We start from the raw sequence: 24,809 nt of genomic DNA, 5'->3' as shown, positions 1-24,809 counted from the left end.
AAATTGTAAAAAACAAAAACAAAAAAAACTTAAAGGAATTGCAAATGCAGTAATATTGATGTTAGTTTTCAAAACCTACTCTAGAAACATAATGCACGGGTAATTTTAACATCGCATTTTCTAAATAGTAACAAAAGTGTGTAATGATACCGTAAAGTATGGAAATATATAGCTGTAGTAACCTCCTTCGTACAATGCCTCTTTCCATATTCCGGAGTTAATAAGTAATAATGATCACTTTGCTCTTTCTCGATCTGCACTAGTCTGATGGTAAATTCAAGATTTTTTCTCATTTTCAGATGAAGTAAACTGAAAACTAGACAGCTTCGGTGCGTCCGTTGCTCTGTAGCGTGTGTAAAGAGCTAGATGTCGCCTGCACTGGTGCTTCACCTGATTGTGTGCGGCACTGCATTGTTGTCGCCACCAAATTAGGCGGGTCAGAGAAATTACGCTGTTGCCAAGGTTATGTAGCAACTGGCGAAGAAATGTCTAACTGAACACACAATTTCCGAGCGCGATGCAAGTTGTTCTCTCTCAAGCTTCTGAAGTTACTTCATACAATGTTTCAAAACAAATTATACTACAAGCTTCAGTGGTATAACTATTTTTAATATAAACCACTTTAAATAATTATTGAAAATAAAATTTTGAACGTGTTAATTTAAATCCGTAGAATCATGTATTGAAAATTTCAGTAAGCGGGCAAGTTTTCATTTCTTCGGCCAATAAAATTTTATGTGCGGGGAAAATGTAAAAAAAATTGCCCGACTTATAATATTTTTTATCTGATACATATTTTCGTGAGTCTTGTAGTTTTTCTGGAAAATGGCTCGGTAAGCGATCATGTAAATGTCGCTAGCTGAGGCAGTTCGGGGCGCGCGTGCGCCAGCACAGGCTGCACGACGCCGTAAATACTTCCGGATTACATATCAATCTGTATCAGTTTTATTACATTATAACTTTAAAAAATTGAACACTGTATATTGGACTGAGTAATATAGAAAAATAACTACTTTAAAGAATAGGTTTACATTAATTTACAATGAATTAAGAATCGGTTTCTAGCTACAAGGCAGTCGAAGATTTCTTGGTCACTGTCATCACTCATCTCACTATCTGTCGAGTCGTTATTTACACTGATGATGAATGGCTTCATTCTTTCGTCCCTTGGCCCAATCGTCTGCTTGAAGATTTTCCGGCCGATTGAAGCACTTTTCCCAATCTGCAGCAGTCACACGGTCGATGGCTTCTGACGTGATTTTTTTCTACGTCCTTTATTTTGAATGTCTTGTTCCTCTCTGCCACTTCTCTCTTGACTTGAGCCCAAATCAATTCAATTGGGCTGTATTGGCAGTGGTAGGATGGCAAACTTACTACCTCATGGCCCCAAGAGAGAGCTAATTCATCAAGGTTTTCCTTGGAGATGAAAGTACTTTTTGGTTGGGTGAATATTTCGCTTCATTAACACATCTCTGGACTGAACGAAGGCTAATATTACACACTGTTGCAGTCAATTCTTGGCTTTTCTTGAAGTTCACAGTCTGCAGAATATTTGATTCGGCCAACTTCTGCACGTATTGCAATACATTCACTATTACGGATTTTGTCTGGCTCGCTAAATCCTTCTTCTTAAGCCCTTCCAACCGACGACGCTTCAGAGGAGTTTCTTGTTCGTTTCTCGCACTTACTTCGTTCTCTTCAGATGATAGACCCGAAGAGACACTAGGCTAACACATTCACTGTCCATCTTTAACAGCACTTTCGGTGAGAGCTCAACCGACTCGCGTTAAGGTGGCCTGGAGTTTTAGACAGCACTACACGATCAGCGTTCCCAATCAGTGTTGCCAACTTAGCGGATTTTCCGCTAAATTTGGCGGAATTAGAAGACCGTCAGCGGAGAAATATATCATTTAGCGGACAGCGGATTTTTTGGCGGAATTCTAGATTTATTATAGCGAAATTTAGTGTTTTATCCATTGTGTGTTTAAAAAAAAATCTACTCCAGTCTGTCTGCGAGCAATTCTGTATTTCTTGTCAGGAGCTAGCAGTCACATGAGGAAAACATGTTATTTGGATTTGATGTTATGAGATCATGGTATAATAAATTTGTAATGCGTGGGGAAAGAGCACTTATCTCTTAGTTGACGAATGACGACAGATAATGAAACTATTTATATTTATGCTATGAAGGAAGACCGTCTAATGAACTGGCCTGTTCTGTGTGTGGACCTTGAGGTAGGGGATTCACCTAGTTTGCACCCGGTACTAAAACGCTTACAAGTTTTAGCTCGCCGCCTCACAGGCAGGGGGGCAGCACGGAGCACTAGCACAGCAACAGACGAGTCCGCCTTTGAACTCTTTGACGTGAATGAGGACGACTAATTGAATTTTTAAGAATATTCCTCTCACTAGTTCCAGTGAAACTCAGAATCAGGTGAGTGTAGATATTTACTTTTATTATTATTATTACTATTATATCCGGGTCCATGGCTAAATGGTTAACGTGCTGGCCTCTGTTCACCGGGGTCCCGGGTTCGATTCCCGGCAGGGTCGGGAATTTTAACCTTAATTGGTTAACTCTTACAGTGCCAAGATGCCGATGCATCGGCACGTACATTCTGTACGAAAAATGCCAGGATGCCGATTCCATCGGCACCCTCTTATAAGTGGTGTAGTTATGTAGTAAGGCGCTAGATTGTGTCACAAATCAAGTAGAAAGAAGGTAGAATGTTCGTAATTCCTTCTTATGTCATTAGATGGCACTGACATAGCTTCATTTTTGCTAATTTACTCGTCGATTGCGAGTGTATGATCTGTGAGCGCTTAACATCTATGATCCAATATGGCAGCCTCCTTGTTTGTTTCTGTCCGCTTGTTGTGACTTGTTTTCAATAATTTTACGTTCTAATTGACGCATTTGAGTTATTTATCGTAATATATTAATTTTGTTATTATCTCTACTGCAGTTATAATTACCTAGCAATTTATTTAGGTCGTAAAGTTGTAAATAGTACAATTATCACAACAAGGCATGTCGTCACGTAGGCCTAATTCGGGAGAAGAAATTGAGGAACTTTTAGGTTGCATTGAAGATGTAAGCGACTCTAATTTTGTCGAAAGTGTTGATTATGATATTTTTGGGATCTTCGGGTAGCGCACCAGAGAATGATGGAGCCGTGCCGTTGGCTAATTGGCTTACAACATTTCGTGCAATGTCAAAGTGTTATAGTGACAGTGCTAATGAAAATGACAGTGACAGTGAATTAGATGATTCTTGGACTGAATGCATATTCCCTGAAAGTAATGCTGTCCATCCCCACCATTTTTATCAAATCCCAGGGCCCAAACACGTAGGCCTACCTCAATCTGATGCTCCACCCATAGAATATTTCAATCTGTTTTTTACACTTTCATTTCTGACACTATTAGTTGATTTTGTATGTTGTTCTGATCTTCTGAACTGTTCTGTAGTAACAAATACTGCTACTAGGCATAGTTCTCTCAAATGATAACTATTACTCTCCCAAAATTCATAAAATATTCAATCGTCGACAGGTTACACTGTTCGTGTCTTTAGCGGCCCTTACACGATCAATAATATTGACAATACAGTATGGTATTGACAATAATATTGATCGTGTAAGGTGAAAAAAGGAGTATTGACGGTAGGTATTGAAGCGATATTGATGAAATCCAGATTTTCTGATCTCAGGGCGTCAATATTTAAAAGTGGGAGGGATATTGTCAATATTATTGATCGTCTAGGGGAGGACGTTAATATTATTGTCAATACTCATTTGTTGCCGCGCTTTCGTAGGGAACGGAAGTGATCTTTGTGCGGAGTATTATGGATTCTACGAGTGACCTTGAGACGATGTCTGAAGACTTTGAAGCGGTAGACTCGGTGAACCCTGACAGCAACATACCGACTATCGCAAAACTTGGGGAGAAAAACTGTTCACTTTGTATGCCAAGCAGGGACAACTTGCTGAGAAAGCAGTAAATGACGTGCTTTTTGAAGCAAGCTTGGGCACTCTCTATCGCAACTCCGTAGAAATAAATGAAGTATGTCAATGTCTAAGCCCTCAGATTACCACACATCCGAGAACAAGCAGTGACAGCACTTCATCCTTCTCCACATTTAATTATTCTTCTCCTACTCACAGTGATAACCCACTAATCAACAACAAACATCAGGATTTATCAATGGTGACATTTTTCAACCTGCCGCCTCTTTGGTGCAGTGGTTAGTGTGATTAGCTGCCACCCCCGGAGGCCCGGGTTCGATTCCCGGCTCTGCCACATAATTTGAAAAGTGGTACGAGGGCTGGAACGGGGTCCACTCAGCCTCGGAAGGTCAACTGAGTAGAGGTGGGTTCGATTCCCACCTCAGCCATCCTGGAAGTGTTTTCCGTGGTTCCCACTTCTTCTCCAGGCAAATGCCGGGATGGTACCTAACTTAAGGCCACGGCCGTTTCCTTCCTCCTCCCCCTCGCAAGGCCCCTGTTCAGCATAGCAGGTGAGGCCGCCTGGGCAAGGTACTGGTCACCCTCCCCAGTTGTATCCCCCGACCCAGAGTCTGAGGCTCCAGGACACTGCCCTTGAGGCGGTAGAGGTGGGATCCCTCGCTGAGTCCGAGGGAAAACCGACCCTGGAGGGTAAACAGATTGCGAACGAACGAACGGACTTTTTTCAACACCTTCGCAGATTGAGGATTTTAAATTTTGATTGCCTTATTTCTTTATCCTTTCTGTTTAATCAATACCTAATTAATATTATATTTTGTTTTAAATTATTCAATATGCGTTTCCCTACTTCTGCTGCCATGCTAACTAGGCCTAATTTCATACGGGTGTGAAGATTTCTTTTTTTTTTTTGCTATTTGCTTTACGTCGCACTGACACAGATAGGTCTTATGGCGACGAGGGGATAGGAAAGGCCTAGGAGTTGGAAGGAAGCGGCCGTGGCCTTAATTATGGTACAGCCCCGGCATTTGCCTGGTGTGAAAATAGGAAACCACGGAAAACCATCTTCAAGGCTGCCGACAGTGGGCAGGTGTGAAGAGGTTGTGCACGATGGCAGACTGATATACAGTACTTAGGTAAGTTGGAAGGTGTCTGGAAAATATATTCAAGACACCTTAATATAGTATCGTAAGACATGAACAAGAGTTTCACACATGTCAATTATATTCTCGATAGATGCAGGCGACATGATGACAGAGAACTTTAAATCTTCAAAATTTCTTCCTGTAGCTAAGTACCTGATGGTTAACGCTAATCTTTCATTAACAGGGATGAAATCCCTCATGTTTGTGTTCTGCCTTTTTTCGAAGCTGCCTCTGTGGATCAGTGGTAGAGCGTCGGCCTCTGGATCCCAAGATAGCGGGTTCAAACCTGGCAGAGGTAGTCGGATTTTTGAAGGGCGGAAGAAAGTCCATTCGACACTTCATGCCGTACGATGTGTGACACATTTGGTGTTTATCCGACAAAATTCATTAAATCTCAGACATAGACACCCAAGAGAGTTTTGGTTTACTCAGTCTGCCATCTAGCAAAACAGAACGTCGAAACTGACGAGCAAACAGCCAGATGGCGTCAAATCGAAATGTCTGCATACGGTAGCTGAGGCCATATTATTATTATTATTATTATTATTATTATTATTATGCTTTCTTGAGAGTGGTTCTACCATCTGTAATAATTTTATGAACATCCTTTCTTTCATTCTGAAATAATCTGCTAATATGATTTCTGTCAGCAGCCTCAAATGAGAATAATCTTCACGTTTCTTCCACTCTGTCATCCACCGATTTCTTTTTTTTTCTATTGGCTTTACGTCGCACCGACACAGATACGTCTTATGGCGACGATGGGACAGGGAAGTGCTAGGAGTGGGAAGGAAGCGGACGTGGTCTTAATTAAGGTACAGCCCCAGCATTTGCCTGGTGTGAAAATGGGGAAACCACGGAAAACCATCTTAAGCGCTGCCGGCAGTGGGGTTCGAACCCGCTATCTCCCGAATACTGGATACTGGCCGCACTTAAGCGACTGCAGCTATCGAGCTCGGTCCACCGATTTCGCTGAAGTTGACGAATACCTTCCATAGCCATATTTATGGCTACACAACCTTTTTATCGATCGTCCATGGTTTCAAAACACACAACGCTACAAAAATTCACTTGAAAAGACACTATTTCAATAGTCCGAATGGTGGAAACAAACGTACTGAGCACATTTATTGATACAATTATTGACAATAATATTGACCGTGTAGGGTATGGCGATATTGACGGTGATATTGACAGGAGTAAGCGACTGTATTGACAATACTGATATTGTCAATGATATTGATCGTGTAAGGGCCGCTTTTCTCTCCACATGTTCAATATTTTTGGAAATTAGTTTATAAATTGTAAAGTAGGCCTACATTAACAACATAAACTGGTATATATGATCCCAGATATGAGTTAAGATTAAATATCTTCACTTAGTCACTTTGGGTTTAGTGTAAAATGTGCTAATTAATTTCAAAATTTTTTTTCCCTTTTTAAAATAAAAAATAATAATATTTTTGTGCACATTATTCCACGAAATTTTGTTTTTTGAAATGCAAGTCACATGTTTATATTCCTTGGAGTATATCAAGCTCACATACCAAATTTTACCTCCATATCTTTTAAACTGAGACGTAAATAAAATATTTTATACAGTGATGCAAAATCCATTGAAACATGCTTGGCATTCTATGCATATGATAACCTATTATGGGTCGGCATCCAAAGGGTTAATTTCGCTGGCACGGGGGCTGGGTGTATGTGTCGTCTTCATCAACATTTCATCGTCATCACGAAGCGCAAGTCGCCTACGGCGTCTAATCGAAAGACCTGCATTTGGCGAGCCGAACTTGTCCTCGGACACTCCCGGCACTAAAAGCCATACGCCATTTCATTATTATTATTATTATTATTATTATTATTATTGCTCAATTTTATTGCTCATTATTTGAGATCGGATTTCTTGGCGGAATTTTAGCGGATTTTTAGTAGTATTTAGCGGATCTTTAAAATATAAGTTGGCAACACTGTTCCCAATCCGTGTTCGGAGGTAAGCGACTCTCGACCATCTGTCGCCTCTCCTTTCCCATATCTGAGGACAGCGCAGTTTTCCTCACCTGTCTAATTTGGTGGCACGACAATAGAGTGGTAGCTTCCTGCTGTCTTATCACTGGCATGCAACTTGCGCAATACAGACAAATGTGCAGTCTGCCTTATCCAGTTTCCCAGATACCTGAAGGCCAATACCTGTTCTGTTTCCTCATGTCCTATTATGTACTTCACTCTTCAGTGTTTCAAACCCACCCGTTTGTTCTCCATGTATTTCTCTCGGATGCCCCACTTAGATCACTTCACATGCCATTCGGTGTCCTTTCGCTTGCTGCTAAAAGTGCCATGTCGTCGGACGAAACATGGGAAAGTTCCAACCCTTCCGAAAATTAAATTATCAGCGAAGGCAAGGGACGCATCCAGAAGGGCGTGAAAGCAGCGTTGCCAACCGTACGGTGTGAACTGTACATTAAAGGTTTTGAGACCTCTATATACGGTGTAGGGTTCAAATGTCAGACCGTACACGTTATATGCGGTTCTGAGAAAGTTTCAAATTATTATTGGAAATTTTAAGTTTTATGCAAAAAATTTTTCTCCTGCTTGAATATACCTAATTTCTTGGACATGTTGGAGGTGGCCTCCATTTCTCTAGGGGACTGCCAACATTTGAATGTTGTGGTTCACCTCCGAGCTGGTTTCAGATTATCTAATGATGCGTCTACACTGACTTAGCAAATGTCATGGGATAGTCACCTACTATTGTGTGAGGCCTCCTCTGGCTCTGCGAACTGCTGTGAGACGCCGTGGAAGTGAGTCGACAAATCCCTGATAGTCCTCTGGACGCAGCTGACACCAAATCGTTTGCAGAGCGGCCGCCAATGCTGGTCTGTTCGTGGGTGCAGAATCCATGGCACGGAGCCTGTGTTCCAGGACATCCCAGATATGCTCGATAGGGTTCATATCGGAGCTCCTGGGTAGCCATGTTCCTGGAACCATTCCCGGGCGACGTGGGAGCGATGTGGCGGCGCGTTATCATCTTGAAACACTGCAGAACCGTCTGGGCGCTGGAAGGTCAAAAATGGGTAGAGATGGTCTCCAAGCAGCTCAGCATACCGCGTACCATTCAAAGTCTCTTCCAGAACAACTAGGGGGCCCATTCCATACCAGGAAAATGCACCCCAGACCATAACAGAGACACCAGCGCCCTGGACCACACCTTCGAGGCAGGCGGGATCCATCGCTGCATGTGGTCTGCGCCATACACGGTGCCTCCCATCGGCATGGTGCAGTTGAAATTGTGATTCGTCCGACCATAGCACGTTACGCCATTGTTCCAGTGCCCATCCCTAGTGACTGGCGACAAATGCGCGTCGTTGTGCCCAATGACGTTGAGTTAACAGTGGCACCCGTGTGCGGCGCCCGCTCCCATACCCCATAGAATCCATGTTCTTACGGATTGTCCACTGGGAGACATGTCTAGCTCGGCCTGTGTTGAACTGAGCCGTGATTTGTTGCACGGTTGCCCGTCTGTCATTATTGACAATCCGTCTCAGATGTCGCCGGTCACGGTCATTGAGGGTGGCTGGACGGCCGGTCGTTCGTCTGTTGTGGACGGTGACACCCGCATTCAACCATTCACGATACATCCTGGACACGGTTGATCGTGTGAAGCCGAATTCCCGCACCACTTCCGAAATTGCACTTCCCATCCGTCGGGCACCGACAACCATACCCAGTTCGAACGGTGTCAGCTCACGACGACGTTCCATGTTAAACCTTTCACATGCACAGCCACTGCTCACAAGATCTCCTATACAACTGCTGCTGGCACAGGGGGCGTGTGGTGCGCTGACAACACACCTGCGCATCAGTACTCCGCTATCCCATGACATTTGCTCAGTCAGTGTATATAATCTGACATGTAGGGCCTTCTGTCTTACTATGCTACCAGGGTTACCCTACTTCAAACTTTATCAACTGTGGATCTCATAGTTCTATATATTATGTCCAAACCGAACTCCGTCACTCGTTTTCTAATCAGCCAATGGAAATGTGAAGTGTGGTGTAACATCAAACTGGTAACAGTGCAGCACCTAGTTGTAAATTTTATGAATAATGCTATTTTCTCGTTCTTATGAGTAAAATTGTGATGTACTTACAAATTCTTGTTCTATACTATCCCCAAATGTATTAGGTTTGCAAAACCTAGGGAGTCTTCACTTCCACGCAGCGTTGCCAACTTCAATGTCGTGTAAATATGGTGTTCACTTCTGATTCCGAAAGTGAAGCAGGTCCTTCAACAACCAAAACTTTTCTGTTAAAACACCCAGAAGGAAACAAAAGCACAGGCGGTCGTGAGGGTGTATAGAAGAGTATAACAAATAGTTGCGTCCTGATCCAACATGTGAGGATAGGGCAAAGTGTAAGGTATATAACGTGACATTTGTCTCGGAATTGAGTAATATTAAAATACACAACAAAAGTGAAAAGCATATTTAAAGCATAAAGGCTGTATTCGTCACCGGCCAAAGCTATTTCAATGCTGATATTTTTCAAATAAGGGACTAAAGTAGCGAGTGTCCAGAAATGATATCACTAGAGCCCGGATTTTTATACATTAATAGCTTAGAGTGCAAACTTACTGAAGCGAGTAGCAAGTATAGTCTACCTTCACAACGACCATGCTATGAGGTTTGCATTAACATTAGGGGTACGACCCATCAGAACCCCCATAATTCATGTTACTCCTGCTACACTATGGAAGAGCGGGTGGCCGACACTTCCTGCTAACGAAATTAGTTTGCAGTCTAACCTGTTAGTGCATAAAAATCCGGGCTTTAGATATCACAGTGCAGAAATGAAACTCTCAGGATTGTTCGCGGAACACAATATACCGTTTAGAAACATGGACCATTTACAGAGCGTACTAAAACAGGCATTTCCTATTCCTATTTGATATAATTCCTGTTTGCTATTAGTGCACGCATTCTACTGAATTTTAATGTATTTGGGTGGAAAACAGCACTGTACGATTTTACGTTAAGAATTCGGTTTATGTCTAATTTCTGTACAGTTTCTCAATTTTCGGAAGTTGGCAACGCTGCGTGGAAGTGAAGACTCCCCTAGGTTTTGCAAACCTAATACATTCGGGGTCAGTATAGAACAAGAGTTGACCAAGTATTCCCACATAAGTGGAAATAATTGTCAATTCCAAGAACAGAAGTTGAAGTGAAAAAAAATATAAAAAATGAAATAGCGTATGGCTTTTAGTGCCGGGAGTGCCTGAGGACAAGTTCGGCTCGCCGGATGCAGGTCTTTTTATTTGACGTCCGTAGGTGACCTGCGCGTCGTGATTAGGATGGATGATGAAGACAATACATACATCCAGCCCCGTGCCAGTGAAATTAACCACATATGGTTAAAATTCCCGACCGTACGGGGAATCGAACCCGGGACCCCTGTGACCAAAGGCCAGCGCACTAACCATTGAGCCATGGAGCCGGACTAGAAGTTGGAGTATTTCCTTACCATAGTTTCTTGACCAGGGATAAGTCCTGTACCTGTTTGTTTCCATTGCTGGAGAGCAGTTCTTATTAACGAGGTCAGTACTCGCCGTAAAGAGAGAACGACCAGTTGAGTGCTAATCTTAGGCACACGGGAAGATTGAAGTCAAGTTTATGTACATTAAAACTTTTGTCGTGTTGTTTTTAAAGGGCATAAGTTCGTACGTCCACGAGATATACGAGTGTAACATATCCTCCACAAAATCGTCAAATGGGAAAAGGACGACTTCCAAGTTTTGAGTCAAGCCACTGTGCTTTTCAAGGAGGGCCCGGGTTCTTATGCAATTCCTTTACTTGTAGAAAACTGAAATTGAAAAATGTTGGCGAATTGTGGTTCTGATGTGGTTGTACACTCGAAATCTTTAGTATCTTTAGTAACAGGTGCTTTCACCTCCTCATCGTTTCGGAATCGTCGTCCACCGAAATCCTCTTTAGTTTACCGAACATACGATAATCGCATGGCGCTAAGTCTGGGCTGTATGGAGGATGTTGCCATACCTCCCACTTGAATCGCTGCCGCAGTTCGGACGTTTGGCGGGCCGTGTGAGGTGTTACGTTATCGTGCAATAAAATCACACCGGTGCTCAATTTTTCCCACCGCGTTTCTTTAATTGCTCTAAGCAATCGGTTCAACGCTTGACAATACGAAGCCGAGTTGATTGTCGTGTCATTCGGCATAAATTCCACGTCCACCATACCCTGCCGCCATTACCTTTTCTGCTGAAGGTTTGACCTTAGCCTTCTTACGTGGTGGTGATGTGGTGTGCACCCATTCCAACGAAGTTCTCTTTGTTTCGGGGTTGAAGTGGTGGACTCACGTTTCATCCCCTGTGATGATTCGCAGCGGAAACTCGATACCCCACACAGAATACCGTTGCAAAAGTGCCAGTGACGATTAGAAACGTTGTCCCTTGTGAACATGGGTAAGCAGACGTGGGACCCATCTTTTAACACAGTTTACGAAATCGAACGTGCTGGTGAACAATGGAGAACACACTGCCATACGAAATGTTCAGCATGCTGGCAATTTCCTGCAGTGTTATGCGCCGATTCTCTCTAACGATCCCATCCACACGGTCAACATTTGCAACGGTACTAGACGTTGCGGACCTGCCATCACGATATTCGTCCGGCGTCAAGTTGCTTACACCACTTTACATACCTGGGCGAGAAATTGCACGCTCACCGTATACAGCAGTGATTTCACAATGAATGTCCGTGCAATTGAGCCGTTTAGCCCATAGAAACCTGATCGTTGCACGCATCTCCAATTTGGAGTGATCATCCTGTTGACGCACCATTGAGCCTAGCCCGGTCTGCACACACAAGAGGAGGGATACCATACCAACCTTCCTTCCTATCGGACGTGTCAGCAATTACTGCAGCTTTCTCCGCAGTGGCCACAGGCACGACACACATCGTGCTCTCGCGGCGAGCTAGTGTAACTTTTTGATTCTCCCTCGTATATACAATAAAATAACATGTCCTGACTGACTAATTCATCACCACCGAGCCAAAACTACTGGAGATGAAGAAATGAAATTTTGGGGATACATTTATATCAGAGTGTAGGTGCTCACTAAGGGAGGATTTTGGGATATTCCGTAGCTAAGGTGGTGAAAAAATGGGGGTTAAATGTTTAAATGAGTATATCTGTATTTAAAAACTTAACAGTTTACAAATGTAAAAACTGGTGTTTGAAATCACCTTTGAAAATATATAAACGCGTATTTTTTTTGTTTTCGAAGAAAATCCGCTTAAAGTGGGATGAAAAAGGAATGAAAATGGGGTTGATTTCAAGGAATACTTTAAGACATGAAAATTGGTGTCCGGAATTACCTTTAAAAATAAAGAAACGTATTTTTGTTTTTGGAAAATCCATTAAAGACGGTGTTCAGGCGTGGAGGGGGGGTTAAAATATTGAACTATTTTTATGAGGATACTTATATCTAAAAAATTGAAGGTGTTACAGACGTCAAAACAGGTGTTTGGAATCTCCTTTACAAATGAAGAAACACACATTTTTGTTATCGGAAATTCCGCTTAAGGGGGGTGGAGGAAGAAGTAAAAACGGTGTTGAATGATATTTATGAGGATACTTATATCTCAAAAACTGAACATGTTACAGACGTAAACGTTGGTATATGGAATCTCCTTTAAGAATAAAGAACACGTATTTGTTTTCAGAAAATCCACCTAATGGTGCCGATTGATCAACTGAGCACCATGGACGCCCGCAGGATCTTTTCCACATTAACAATTTTCTTGAATATAAAAACCAATATAACGTCAGCAACATTAAATTGTTTACAGAAATTTCCGGTTACAACAGATGCTAGATGACTGTCAGTAATTTCAGTTTATGAAATAATCTGGTATGATATTAAACAATTGAACATCAATATCTTTAGAATTCCAGGGGGGAGCAAGTGCCCCCCCCCCCTTGCGGGCGCCCACGCTGAGCACAATTCAGTAGACCAGTTGACAGGGAAAATCGGAGTACCCGGAGAAAAACCTGTCCCGCGTCCGCTTTGTCCAGCACAAATCTCACATGGAGTGACCGGAATTTGAACGACGGAACCCAGCGGTGAGAGGCCGACGCGCTGCCGTCTGAGCCACGGAGGCTAGCGAAAGAATATTGGTGAGGATAAACATGTGCGATTGCATATGTCTATCTGTAAAACGTAATCCTAATGAAGCGTTTTTACGTTATAGTTTACCGGGCAAGTTGGCCACGCGGTTAGGGGGCGCGCAGCTGTGAGATTGCATTCGGGAAACAGTGGGTTTGAACACCACTGTCGTCAGCCCTGAAGATGGTTTTCCATGGTTTCCCATTTTCATACAAGGCAAGTATTGGGGCTGTAACTTAATTATGGCCCTGGCCGCTTCCTTCCCGCTCCTAGTCCATCGTCGCTGTAAGATGTCTGTGCGACGCAAGGCAAATTGTAAAAAAATAAAATTAAAAAGTTCTAGTTACATACATCTTCATTATAAACTGCTATGCCTTTCAGCGTGCAGTCTGGAAGCCTCTGTGAATTTATGCCGTGATACATTCCCTAATTCCTCCTCTTAAAAAATAACATTTGCCCTACTTTGTCCTCTTAATTCCAATTTGATTTTTCCTACCTTTAAATGCCCCACTAAAGCGTATTCACCTGCTAATGTCTCCCCCTGTGGGTGGGGGGATGGTGGAATATCACCCACGGTATCCCCTGCCTGTCGTAAGGGACTCCAGGGGCTTTCAACCTGGGACCTTATCTGAGTCCTTGAATTGATTCCCTTACTTGTGCGAGGCTTCTCAATTTCATTTATCCTCTCCGACCTCCCTTCCTTAACTCTTGTTCTTTTCCGAACCGAACAACAACAACAACAACAACCACCACCATCATCACCCTCTGCTAATATCATTCCACGCTATCTCTCCACTAATAATAATTTCGTGTGGCTATTTCTAGCCGAGAGCAGCCCTTGTAAGGCAGACCCTCCGATGAGGGTGGGCGGCATCTGCCATGTGTAGGTAATTGCGTGTTATTGTGGTGGAGGATAGTGTTATGTGTGGTGTGTGAGTTGCAGGGATGTTGGGGACAGCACAAACACCCAGCCCCCGGGCCACTGGAATTAACCAAGGAAGGATAAAATCCCCGACCCGGCCGGGAATCGAACCCGGGACCCTCTGAACCGAAGGCCAGTACGTTGACCATTCAGCCAACGAGTCGGACATCTCTCCACTGATATACCGGAACTTTCCACCTGTCGGGCATCTCGTATCCTTACTTCCAAGTCTTCCCAGACCAAAATTTGCAACATTTTTCTAACGCAGCTTTTTTGTAGGAAATCACGCAGAACAAACCGAGCTCCTTTTCTTTGGAGTTCTTTCCAGTTCTCACACCAAATCTCATAAAATAGGACTATACTCTAATTGGGGTCTTACCAGAGACTTACACACCTCTTTTTTACATTCTTACTTTCTTTCTTAAGCCGTTTCACGTCCAGAGTTAGTTTTTCCCTCGGACTCAGCGAGGGATCCCACCTCTATCGCCTCAAGGTCAGTGTCCTGGAGCGTGATACTTTGGGTCGGGGATTCAACTGGGATAGAGGACCAGGACCCAGGTGGCTTCACCTTCTATGCCTTGGGGGGGGGGGCGGGGGAGGGAGATTGGAAGGCTTAGACAAGGAAGAGGAAATGAAGCGGCCACGGCGTTAAGTTAGGTACCATCCCGGTATTTGCCAGGAGACAAGGTTGGCTGACGTGGGAATCGAACCCCACTCAACTCACTTGATCTCCCGTGGCTGAGTGGACCACTTTTAAAATTTCGTGACAGAGCCGGGAATCGAACCCTGACATCCTGGGATGGCAGCTAATCACACTAATCACTACACCACAGAGGCGAACTTTCGTCCTTACTACAATCCGCAAATACTCTCATATCCATGTAAGGAGTTCTCTAACCCTTATTTACGACCTTGTCAAAGTGATTACTTCAGTGAAGATTTCATGATCACAGCCAAGGGAATTCCAGCTTTTTCGTTGATTCCAAACCACACTTCAAAAATCTCACATGCATTTGTCAAGACTCGTTCGAACTGAGGCCACTTGTTGAGAAGTCAGTGACGGTTCCTCTCGGCTACCACGAAATTATTTCTTTAAAACTTTAAACTCCTATTCTGGCTCTGAATAATTCAGCTTCGTTCTAGGAAAACAATTACCGTATCTTTTGTTTCGTGGCCAAAGAAAGGAAGGGTTTTATATTATTAAAGTAGCACATCGTGAAATAATATGCACTTCAGTGCTTCATTTGTCACTAGTAACTTTCCCCTCGGAGAATCAATATACGATTGCTTTTGAGGAGTTAAAAATACACAGTGTGTTTGAAACAACGGGGCAACCGAGTGAAAAGGATGCTACATAGAATAGGAATGGGAGATTACTGGGGATAAAGAGATTCGAAACGAAGAAAATAAACTGAGTAAGAAAGTAACTATCAGAGTGGAAGATGTTGAGAATATGCCAGAATGTAGGACGAAAAGGACATTACGGACATTCTGTGAAGTTAGCAAAAAACTGTCAACAAAGAAAGACGAATAGGGAAGTGGTGGCTAATGGGTATCTATAGGAGAAAAAGTGAAGAAAATTGTTGTTTGTTATGTGGAGAATGAATGGAAGACTTGGCCGTACATTTCATACAGAAATCTGAAAACTTTAGACATAATTATGTCAGATACATAAAAGGATTTTTTGTATCCGCTTCTTGGCACAGGCCAGAGCACAGTGTAGCTTCCACCGAAGTCCCAGTCTCATCCATGGCTGTGACAATGTGGAAGCTGCTGGGGTATGAGTGGTGCTGAGTAATGACATTCAGAGCACGACTAGTGTCAGTGTTATGAAAGGTGTTGCTCATAGGATCAGTCGTGCTGGAGTAGCACCTTCTGGTCCAGTGAGGAAAGCAATGGCAAACTACCTCACTCCTCATCTTGCCTAGTACGCCTCATTTGGGCTCTGCCATTGGTTTTTGTGGTTTTCCTATAACTGCATAGCCTTTGGTGGTGCTATCTGAGGATCCAACCAGCCTCTGGGCTGATGACCTAACAGACAGACAGACATAAAAGGAGTGTAGCCTCCGTGGCTCAGACGGCAGCGCGTCGGCCTCTCACCGCTAGATAGCGTGGTTCAAATCCCGGTCACTCCATGTCAGATTTGTGCTGGACAAAGCGGAGGCAGGACATGTTTTTCTCCGGGTACTCCGGTTTTCCCTGTCATCTTTCATTCCAGCAACACTCTCCATTTTCATTTCATAGCATCTATCATTCATTACTAAATTACCTTGGGAGTGGCGACCCCATCGTACTAACAGCCTATATCTGCTTCATTCATTACATCCCTGACCCGGTCAATGACTGGAAAACAGGTTGTAGGTTTTCATTTTCACATAAAAAGAGTACTCTGCGTCTCAAAGTTTTTAACAAATCGACTTGTATACCTGCTAGCAGGAACATCTTCCTTTGCCACTGCTGCCTGAAGAGTTATTGAAATCCTGAAAACATTGACTTATTGATATTTAGTTTTAAAGATAGCCAGCAAATTCTTTGCACATGTTGATTAGAATCGCATCTTTTATCACCTGTTAGACGGACGTACCTTATTTCAATTACACCCTGCGTACCTCGTAGTTCGTTTCTGAAGCGTGGCATTGTACGGGAAAGTGAAACATGGACGATAGTTAGCCTAGAAAGAAAGAGAATGGAAGATTTTGAAATGTGGTGTTACAGAGGAATGCTGAAAGTGAGATGCGTAGACCGAGTCACTAATGAAGAGATACTGAATCGAACTGGTGAAAGGAGAAAAGTTTGGCTAGGTTTGACTAGAAGAAGAGACAGAATGATGGGACACATTTTAAGATTTCCAGAATTTGTTCAGTTAGTTTTTAAAGGAAGTGTAGTCGATAAAAACGCCAGGGATAGACCAAGGCATGCTTTTATTCGGTTCGATTCCCGGCCATGCCGATCACTGACTCGTGTTCGTCTCAATACTTCTTCTTCTTCTTCTTCTTCTTCTTCTGAGAATCTGTATCAACTGGAATCCTGCATGATTCTCTGTCCACCGGGCGAGTTGGTCGTGCGGTTAGGGGCGCGGAGCTGTGAGCTTGCATGCGGGAGGTAGTGGGTTCGAACGCCACTGTCGGTAGCCCTGAAGACCCACTTCCTTTCCACCCCTAAGTCTTTCCTATTCCATCGTCGCTATAAGAGCTATCAGTGTCAGTGTGACGCAAATCAAATTTAAAAAAATCTGTCTTGAGCATCTTGTTTCAGTTGTTCATAGCTTCTCCCTTGTTTGACATCTGTTAACATTCCAAACCTTATTCTTCCTCTTCCTTTTCATCCATCTATTTTTCCCTCCATCGCCCTCTGTTGAAGACAATTTCTACGTGGTATGCCACCCTTCCTCTTCTTTATTGTTTTCATCAGGCATCTCTTCTCTACTGCGTTTCTTAGCACTTCACTTTTTTCATTCTTCTCCACAACCATTTCAAAACTTTCCAAATAGTTTCTTTCTTTCTTAATGCCCATGTTTCAGCTTCATATGACACCGCACTCCACCACAATCACTTTGCGAACCTCTTTGCTAATAATAAATAGGGATTACCCTAGATGTCAAAAGCCCTCTCACCTTTCCGAAAGCTGCTTTCCCCATAGATATTCTGCTTCATACTTCTTCTGTACAGCTTCCATTCTATGTTAACAAACTTTCCAAATATCTGAATGATTTTACTTGTTCCAATTTCTTTCTCGCTAGTGTTATATTAACAGCAATCTCCTCCTTACCTATTCTTATCACTCATCACCTTAGTCTTCTCAATATTTATCTTTATTCCAAACTCTTTGCCCACTCAATATTTCCCAACATGACTTGTAGATCTTCTTCTGATTCCGCTAATACCGTCTCGATTCACGTTCACAGAAACACGCAATAGTGAAATTATCTCTCCCCATAGGGTTGGAGTCAGGAAGAGCATCCGGCCCTAAAACTAGGCCAAATTCACATCATGCCGGGCTGAGTGGCTCAGACGGTTGAGGCGTTGGCCTTCTGACGCGAAGTTAGCAGATTAGATCCAGGCTCAGTCCGGTGGTATTTGAAGGTACTCAAATACGTCAGACTCGTGTTGGTAGATTTACTGGCATGTAAAAAACTCCAGCGGGACAAAATTCCGACACCTCGGCGTCTCCAAAAACCGTAAGAATGTACTAGTGGGACGTAAACCAATAACATTTTTGAATATCCTTAGCCTGTTTCCAGTCACTCGACCGGGTCAGGAATGGAATGAATAAAGCCTCATCTAACGGCGAGAATAGAAATTCTCCTGTCGCCCTCCTCTGGAGCAATCATTAATGACTGACTGATGAAATGAAATGTGAAATGATTCTGCAGTGTGTTGCTGGAATGAAAGATGGCAGGGAAAACCGGAGTACCCGAAGAAAAACCTTTCCCGCCTCCGCTTTATTCAGCACAAATCTCACATGGAGTGACCGGCATTTGAACCAAGGAACCCAGCAGTGAGATGTCGGCACGCTGCCGCCTGTGCCAAGCAGGCTCAAAGCAAATAACATTATTGTTATTCATTCACATCACGTGCTGACCCCAGTCAAATGAATTGCGAAAAAAGACCAGGAAGAAGAAAATACCGGAAGATCAAGCCGTAAATAATGTCAGACATTCGAAAATCGTTAGAAAAGCCAGTTGGCCACTTGGCATTTTACAGCTAAATACAGTCAAAAAGGAAAGAAAAGCCTAGATCTAGTAACTTGCTGTTAAAGTTGTCATTCCTGCAGGCCACACTAGCCGTTAATACCGGTTAGTATTCTGTGGGCTTATATAACCTGTTATTATTTATTTTCTAAGACTTTTCCAGATTTCCTGGGGTCAGGACTCCACGAGAATTAAGCCCAATTATACGACTGGATGCCCTTCCTGACGCTAATTCTATGTGGAGGGAGTTATTTATTATTACATGTTTTTGCGGTGATTGGTAGTGTGTTGACAAACACCTAGCCCCCTGAATTAACGAGAAACAATTTTCCCGACTCCGCCAGGAATCGAACTCAGAGAGCTCTGAGAACTACAAAGCACTACACAGACCATTTAGATAAATAGGCGGAAATATATTGTATAACCTGTTGAAGGAGGAAGTTCTAATTGGCGCCTCTCTTGTCTGGTCCCGCCTCACGCCTGTGACAGGCAGCCATCATGCTACTAATAACCCCATATTAACTGCAAATGTTGTAGACGCCATAAATGAAAATATTATAGGACTATAACAGATTACAAGGACTGAAAACCACATAACTAGATTTCGTAGCAAGCAACTCAGTCTTCACACAAAATCAAAATACCAAACTTTTAACACTTCGTTGTGCCTAAGCAAGCAGCATTTATTATTTATAACAATATGTAATGTAGGAATAACATAATTCCTGTCGTATCAGCGGAGAGTAAAAAAACGTTATCCAGAAAACACATCTTCCTGTTTACTACGACAACTTTCAAAATTCTGTTAATAACGCTTCCAATTACACACATACACTAACTAGTGTGGGTCCTAAGAGGAACACGAAATCAAACATCATTCCACTAGGTCCTTTCTTGGACGAGTGACCGTGTTATGTTGGTTGTAGAGAAAGGGAACCGCCCACCTCTTCGCAAATACACTCCGGGTCAGGGTAATAGATCAGAATTTCTTTGACATAACGGTACCCAAAGAGGCTTGAATAGGTCGCTAAGGTCCAGGGAACACCACCAAGAAAGCAAGAAAATTTGAATTTAGTCAAATTAACGATTAATAGCACGAGTTTCCGTTCATCTCTTAATAAACCGAACAGTTTTAGCACTCCTGTTCATGACTGTATTAATTAATTATCTAACGTAGAAAATCTTAAAGTAATATAATTTGTAAGTCATACTGTATGAAAAGGAAATGAAATAAGAGCTCAATATTATATACAGCAACTGTCAGAACTAACCTTTCACTTAAACAGCGTGTCCTTCGCATTGTAGAAATGATGGTTTAAAATTGTAGATGACATAATAATTAAGTTAGGTTATGTTCTCCATTCTTTTTATTATATCCTGCTTTTATATTTTTTTCAAACATTATCCGGAAGAATAAATAGCTAAGATGAACTGTACTAATCCGATATTAACACCGATATTGTATAGTAATAGCACAGTAGTAGACCTAGTTAGAAATAAGTAATACTTTCCCTCCGAAACTATATTTTGAAAAGCGAAGTACCAGAGCCATAAATAGAAATGGATCCGGGCCAGCAAAACACTGATTGTGAGCACTTGCTTAGGAAATACTGACTTGGAAGCCATATTTGGGTAATATTAAACTATTGACAAACGTATATTTAAACTAGTAATAAAGAGTTTACCTTAAAACAGTAGTGTGGTCCTCTATTCACTTGCTACAAAGCACCGGTTGAGCTAACGCTATACATTTCCGAACTGTGCGCCAGTTACAGTTGGCTTTGGCGACACGAGTATGGATTATTCCCCATCTCACTCTCTCCACTGCAAGCAGCGCCCTCTCGGGATAACCTAGAAACAGGGCTCAAGTGGAAGGGAGCTATGGTACTTAAAACAAAGCTGAGGGAAAACAAAAATAAGCCACTCTCTGTCTTCCTTTGCACGGCCTGACTTAACCCTAGAAAGCGGGGTTGGAAAAAGCCTATCTGAAATATTAACATGATTTATGTTGTTTGAATTTATACCTCGCATGAAAAAGACCCATTTCTCTCCATAAAGATGATATAATGAATATCTAGTAGCTAAAATAAGAAAGAAGATTTGTGGCCCTATTTTTAAAAAAGAGGGCTGTCCACTGCGAGCATCCATCGTAGAAATATTAGAAGTTTGATGAAATATTGACAGTTGTATTAGTACCGGTTCAAATAAAATGGAGAAGAATGTTACTTAAATAAAACCTATTTAGACATAGGCTTTTGGCCAGGCATCTCATAAATTTCAGATGCTTGATTTAGACTAGAACCATGTTGAATTCCTTCAATAAAATCGAACTCGAAACATCTAGAAAGAGGAATACACTGACGTTAGCTTCCGGCTTCATAGCAGAGAGTCTCGAGATGGTGGTGATTATTGTTTTAAGGAAAAATACGTCTAGGCAACCATCTTCTAATAACACTAATCAGAGGGAAAACATTTAAGGGGTCCGACACTTCAAAAATGAAGGTATCGGCCGTGGAAAGACATGGGCCGCGAAGGGTTTGAAAATGAAAGACTCCCTAGGCCTCGAATGATCTAATAGCGTCAGGGTCGGAAAAGAACAAGAGTTGGTCAAGGGAGGTTGGATAGGATAGATCAGGGCCTCCCAAACGCCTAACTCACGCGAGCAAATCGAGGTGCAAGAGCTCCTGCACCGTGCATCGGTTCCACTCGGCTCGGCCCGGACCAACTTTCGTCTCTGGACTGCTCGGCTAAGGTCGGCTCAACTCGGCTCCACTCGGCTCGGATTTTGAGCGCTACGGAGCAAGTGAGGAAGAGGGAGACGGGGGGAGCGAGCGAGACAGGCATGGGGAAAGAGAGAGACAGCGCTATTGCTCCAAATCGAGGAGTGGGGGTCTGGACTCTGGACAACCAAGCGAAGTCGTCTTTTGCACCGTGCACAGTGCATGCACCCTGGGAGGCCCTGGGATAGATGAAAGTGAGGAGCTGACACAAGTAAGTGGAAGCAATGACAGGACTCAGCTAAGGGCTCCGTGGTCGTCAACCCACGCTTCCAAGTTAAGAGTATGGGTTGGTGACCTAGATGAGTCTGCCATTGACGCTGCTTCTTCGTACTTGTATCAGACTCCTCACTTTCAACCCCCATATCGGACTATACTTAGTCAACTCTTGTTCTGTTTCGACTCCTACGGTGTTAGGTAGGCTTGCGAGGCGTAGCAAGTCTTTCATTTCAACGCCCTTCGTAGCGCTTGCCTTTCTTTAGCCTTTATCTTCATTCTTCGAAGTATCTGACCTCTTCCTCTTCGAAGATCTACTTACCTAAAACAAAAAAGGACGCTGAAGGCTGTACTATAGGGACTCTCGTCCATTGGAAGTAGAAACCTGCCAAAAGCTGCGATGACAAATTCGTACGAACACTAGAAAAAGGCTGAACGATCCAAACCGGTAATGTCAAGTGGGACTGCGTCCATTGGAACCGGCGTTGTTCGTCAGTGAACGCACGAATACCTGCGAACTACGAACTATCCCGATTGTTTTGGATTCTTCGGCCGAAGAGTTGCGTTTTACCATCAGTGCTAAAAAGCTGATACTTCTGGTACAAGATGAGAAGTATTTATGGTACCAACGAAAGCCTAATTAGAACATGCGGGATGCGCAGAAGTTGTTGCGGAGTGAGGTGGCGAGAGAATTGGATGTATGTATGTATGTGTATCTTCAGTCTTCAGCCCTAAGGCTGGTTGGATCCTCAACAGCTCTGCCATCAGCTGTCATAGATGGCCTAGGCATCACTGAAGAGGTGTACTAGGGAAATGAGGAGTAGGTAGTTTCCCGTTCCTTTCCTCACCGAGCCAGAAGTTGCTATTGCATATCAGTCTGCCAAGCCCACTGAAATGCAGAAATGGATGAACCAGGTAAATTCTATTTTATATAGTTTATTCATGTTATACCACTTTACTCGATTTTAATGCCTGAAGATTATTTACAACACATGTCCGAAGCGTAATTTTTTCATACAAATCTCTGGCAGTATTTATATTTTCCCATCCAGTCACTTCATACCTACGTCTGATTATTGTTTACAAGTTAAAGATACCCGTCTCCCCTAATTTCGAAAACCATAGATTAGGGAGAGGGTATTATTTATTTTAATTGTTTCATAATTTGTGATACATGCAGTATAAAATATTAGAAGGAGTAACCTGAAATGACTCTTGTAATTGTGTTAATAAATGGAACATTAAAGGAAAAATCGAAACATCAATGCATCTCTACAGTATATATAAAATTGGATGTTGGTATGTTCGAAGCTAATAGACTCAAAAATTACTGGACCGATTTCGCTGAAATGTTCATAGTTTGTTGTTATTACATCTGAGAGAGATCATGAAGTGGTTTGAACGAAATCTGATTGGTAGTTCGGCACTAAGGGGTAAAAAATAAAATAGGGGAAGATAAGCAAACCGCAAGAAAAGTCCAATCAGCGGGTTGCCTACCCAACAGTATGTGAAGATATGATGTGTTCCTTAACCCTTTCAGACCTGAAAGAAAACTGGAGGCGTGAAATTTTGTTTGTATGTCAAAAACTGACTAAAATGCTCCTCAATACACATATTGATAGTTTATTTTAAAAAATAAAAACTAACATCCGAAAAAAAGGACCCACACAATTGCGCGTATCAAAATTCAAAACCTCGTTGTATCACGTACGATGATGTATCTTCAAAATTTACGTTCACTAACCAATGTACACACTTCATTGAATATATTCCGGTATTCAGTAAAGCTTTTAGATTAATATAAACGCAATAAATAAATACTTACTTTTGGCACTACTGCTTCTCGCCATCTCGCCGATCAACTGTGCTTTTTAAACTCTTCTTCCTTCGCCCTGGCGGTCAAGCGCATACTAAAAATAATTGAAATAGACGCCACGTGTCCCGCACAATCACTGCAGTCCGGTCTAGCGCCGAAAAAACATCAAATACGGTCAGGGATAAACAAAATACGAACCCGCACAATTGTGCGTACTCGGTCTGAAAGGGAACTTATTTCTGCTTTTATCTGGAAAAATTACTGTAGGGGCAAGAAACCCCTAGCACCCCTAAAGGAAGGGGGTGAAAAGTAAAAATCCGAAAATGACGATATTAGTGACGAATTCATAGTCTTTGGGGTAGCTGAGATGAACTGTGAGACTCTGAATGCCGTTTAAGTCAAAGTTTGTTCCCAATCGGTATGGTTAACACATTATGACTTACTGTTTGGGAAAGAAAACTGTAGGGTAAGACACACATAGGGGCGTGATCGCACAACTGAAGATGTTACAGACGTTAAAATTGGTATTTGGAATCTTCTTTAAAAATAAACACATTTTTTTATTTTTGGAAAATCCATAAACTATATTATCGGTATTAAATGTTCATAAAATTATTGAAATGGGCAGGAAAAACAATATGACTACGACAGGCGTATCAAGATGAGTTATCTGACCTATTTATAAGGAATTTTGTGGAGCAGCGCGGGTCCACTAGTATATATATAAAACGCAAACCAAACCTTAGAGAATCTCAATATTGTCTTTTCAGACTGAGAAAAGAAGGAAGAAAGGAAAATTAGTATTGTCTTTTCAGGCTATAAACAAAACCACAACAAATCTCAATATTGTCTTTTCAGACTATTGAGAAAAAAAGGAAGAAAGGAAAATTAGTATTGTCTTTTCAGGCTATAAACAAAACCACAACAAATCTCAATATTGTCTTTTCAGACTATTGAGAAAAAAAGGAAGAAAGGAAAATTAGTATTGTCTTTTCAGGCTATAAACAAAACCACAACAAATCTCAATATTGTCTTTTCAGACTATTGAGAAAAGAAGGAAGAAAGGAAAATTAGTATTGTCTTTTCAGGC

At 42.3% G+C, this 24,809-nt stretch overlaps 1 protein-coding gene across 1 annotated transcript in view; it reads right to left on the bottom strand.

Moving 5' to 3' along the window:
- LOC136883233 (uncharacterized) overlaps positions 1–20,694 on the bottom strand; it is a 170,993-nt gene extending 150,299 nt beyond the window's left edge. The window contains exon 1 of the mRNA XM_067155435.2: positions 20,596–20,694. The gene's annotated coding sequence lies outside the window, so the exon portion shown is untranslated. The remainder of the gene's footprint in view (positions 1–20,595) is intronic.
- Between the last annotated feature and the right edge of the window lie 4,115 nt (positions 20,695–24,809).

Source organism: Anabrus simplex, chromosome 11 (assembly GCF_040414725.1).
Source record: "Anabrus simplex isolate iqAnaSimp1 chromosome 11, ASM4041472v1, whole genome shotgun sequence".
Classification (NCBI taxonomy): Eukaryota; Metazoa; Arthropoda; class Insecta; order Orthoptera; family Tettigoniidae; genus Anabrus; species Anabrus simplex.
The sequence above is the reverse complement of the archived record's forward strand: the minus strand, read 5'-3'. Positions and strand labels throughout refer to the sequence as shown.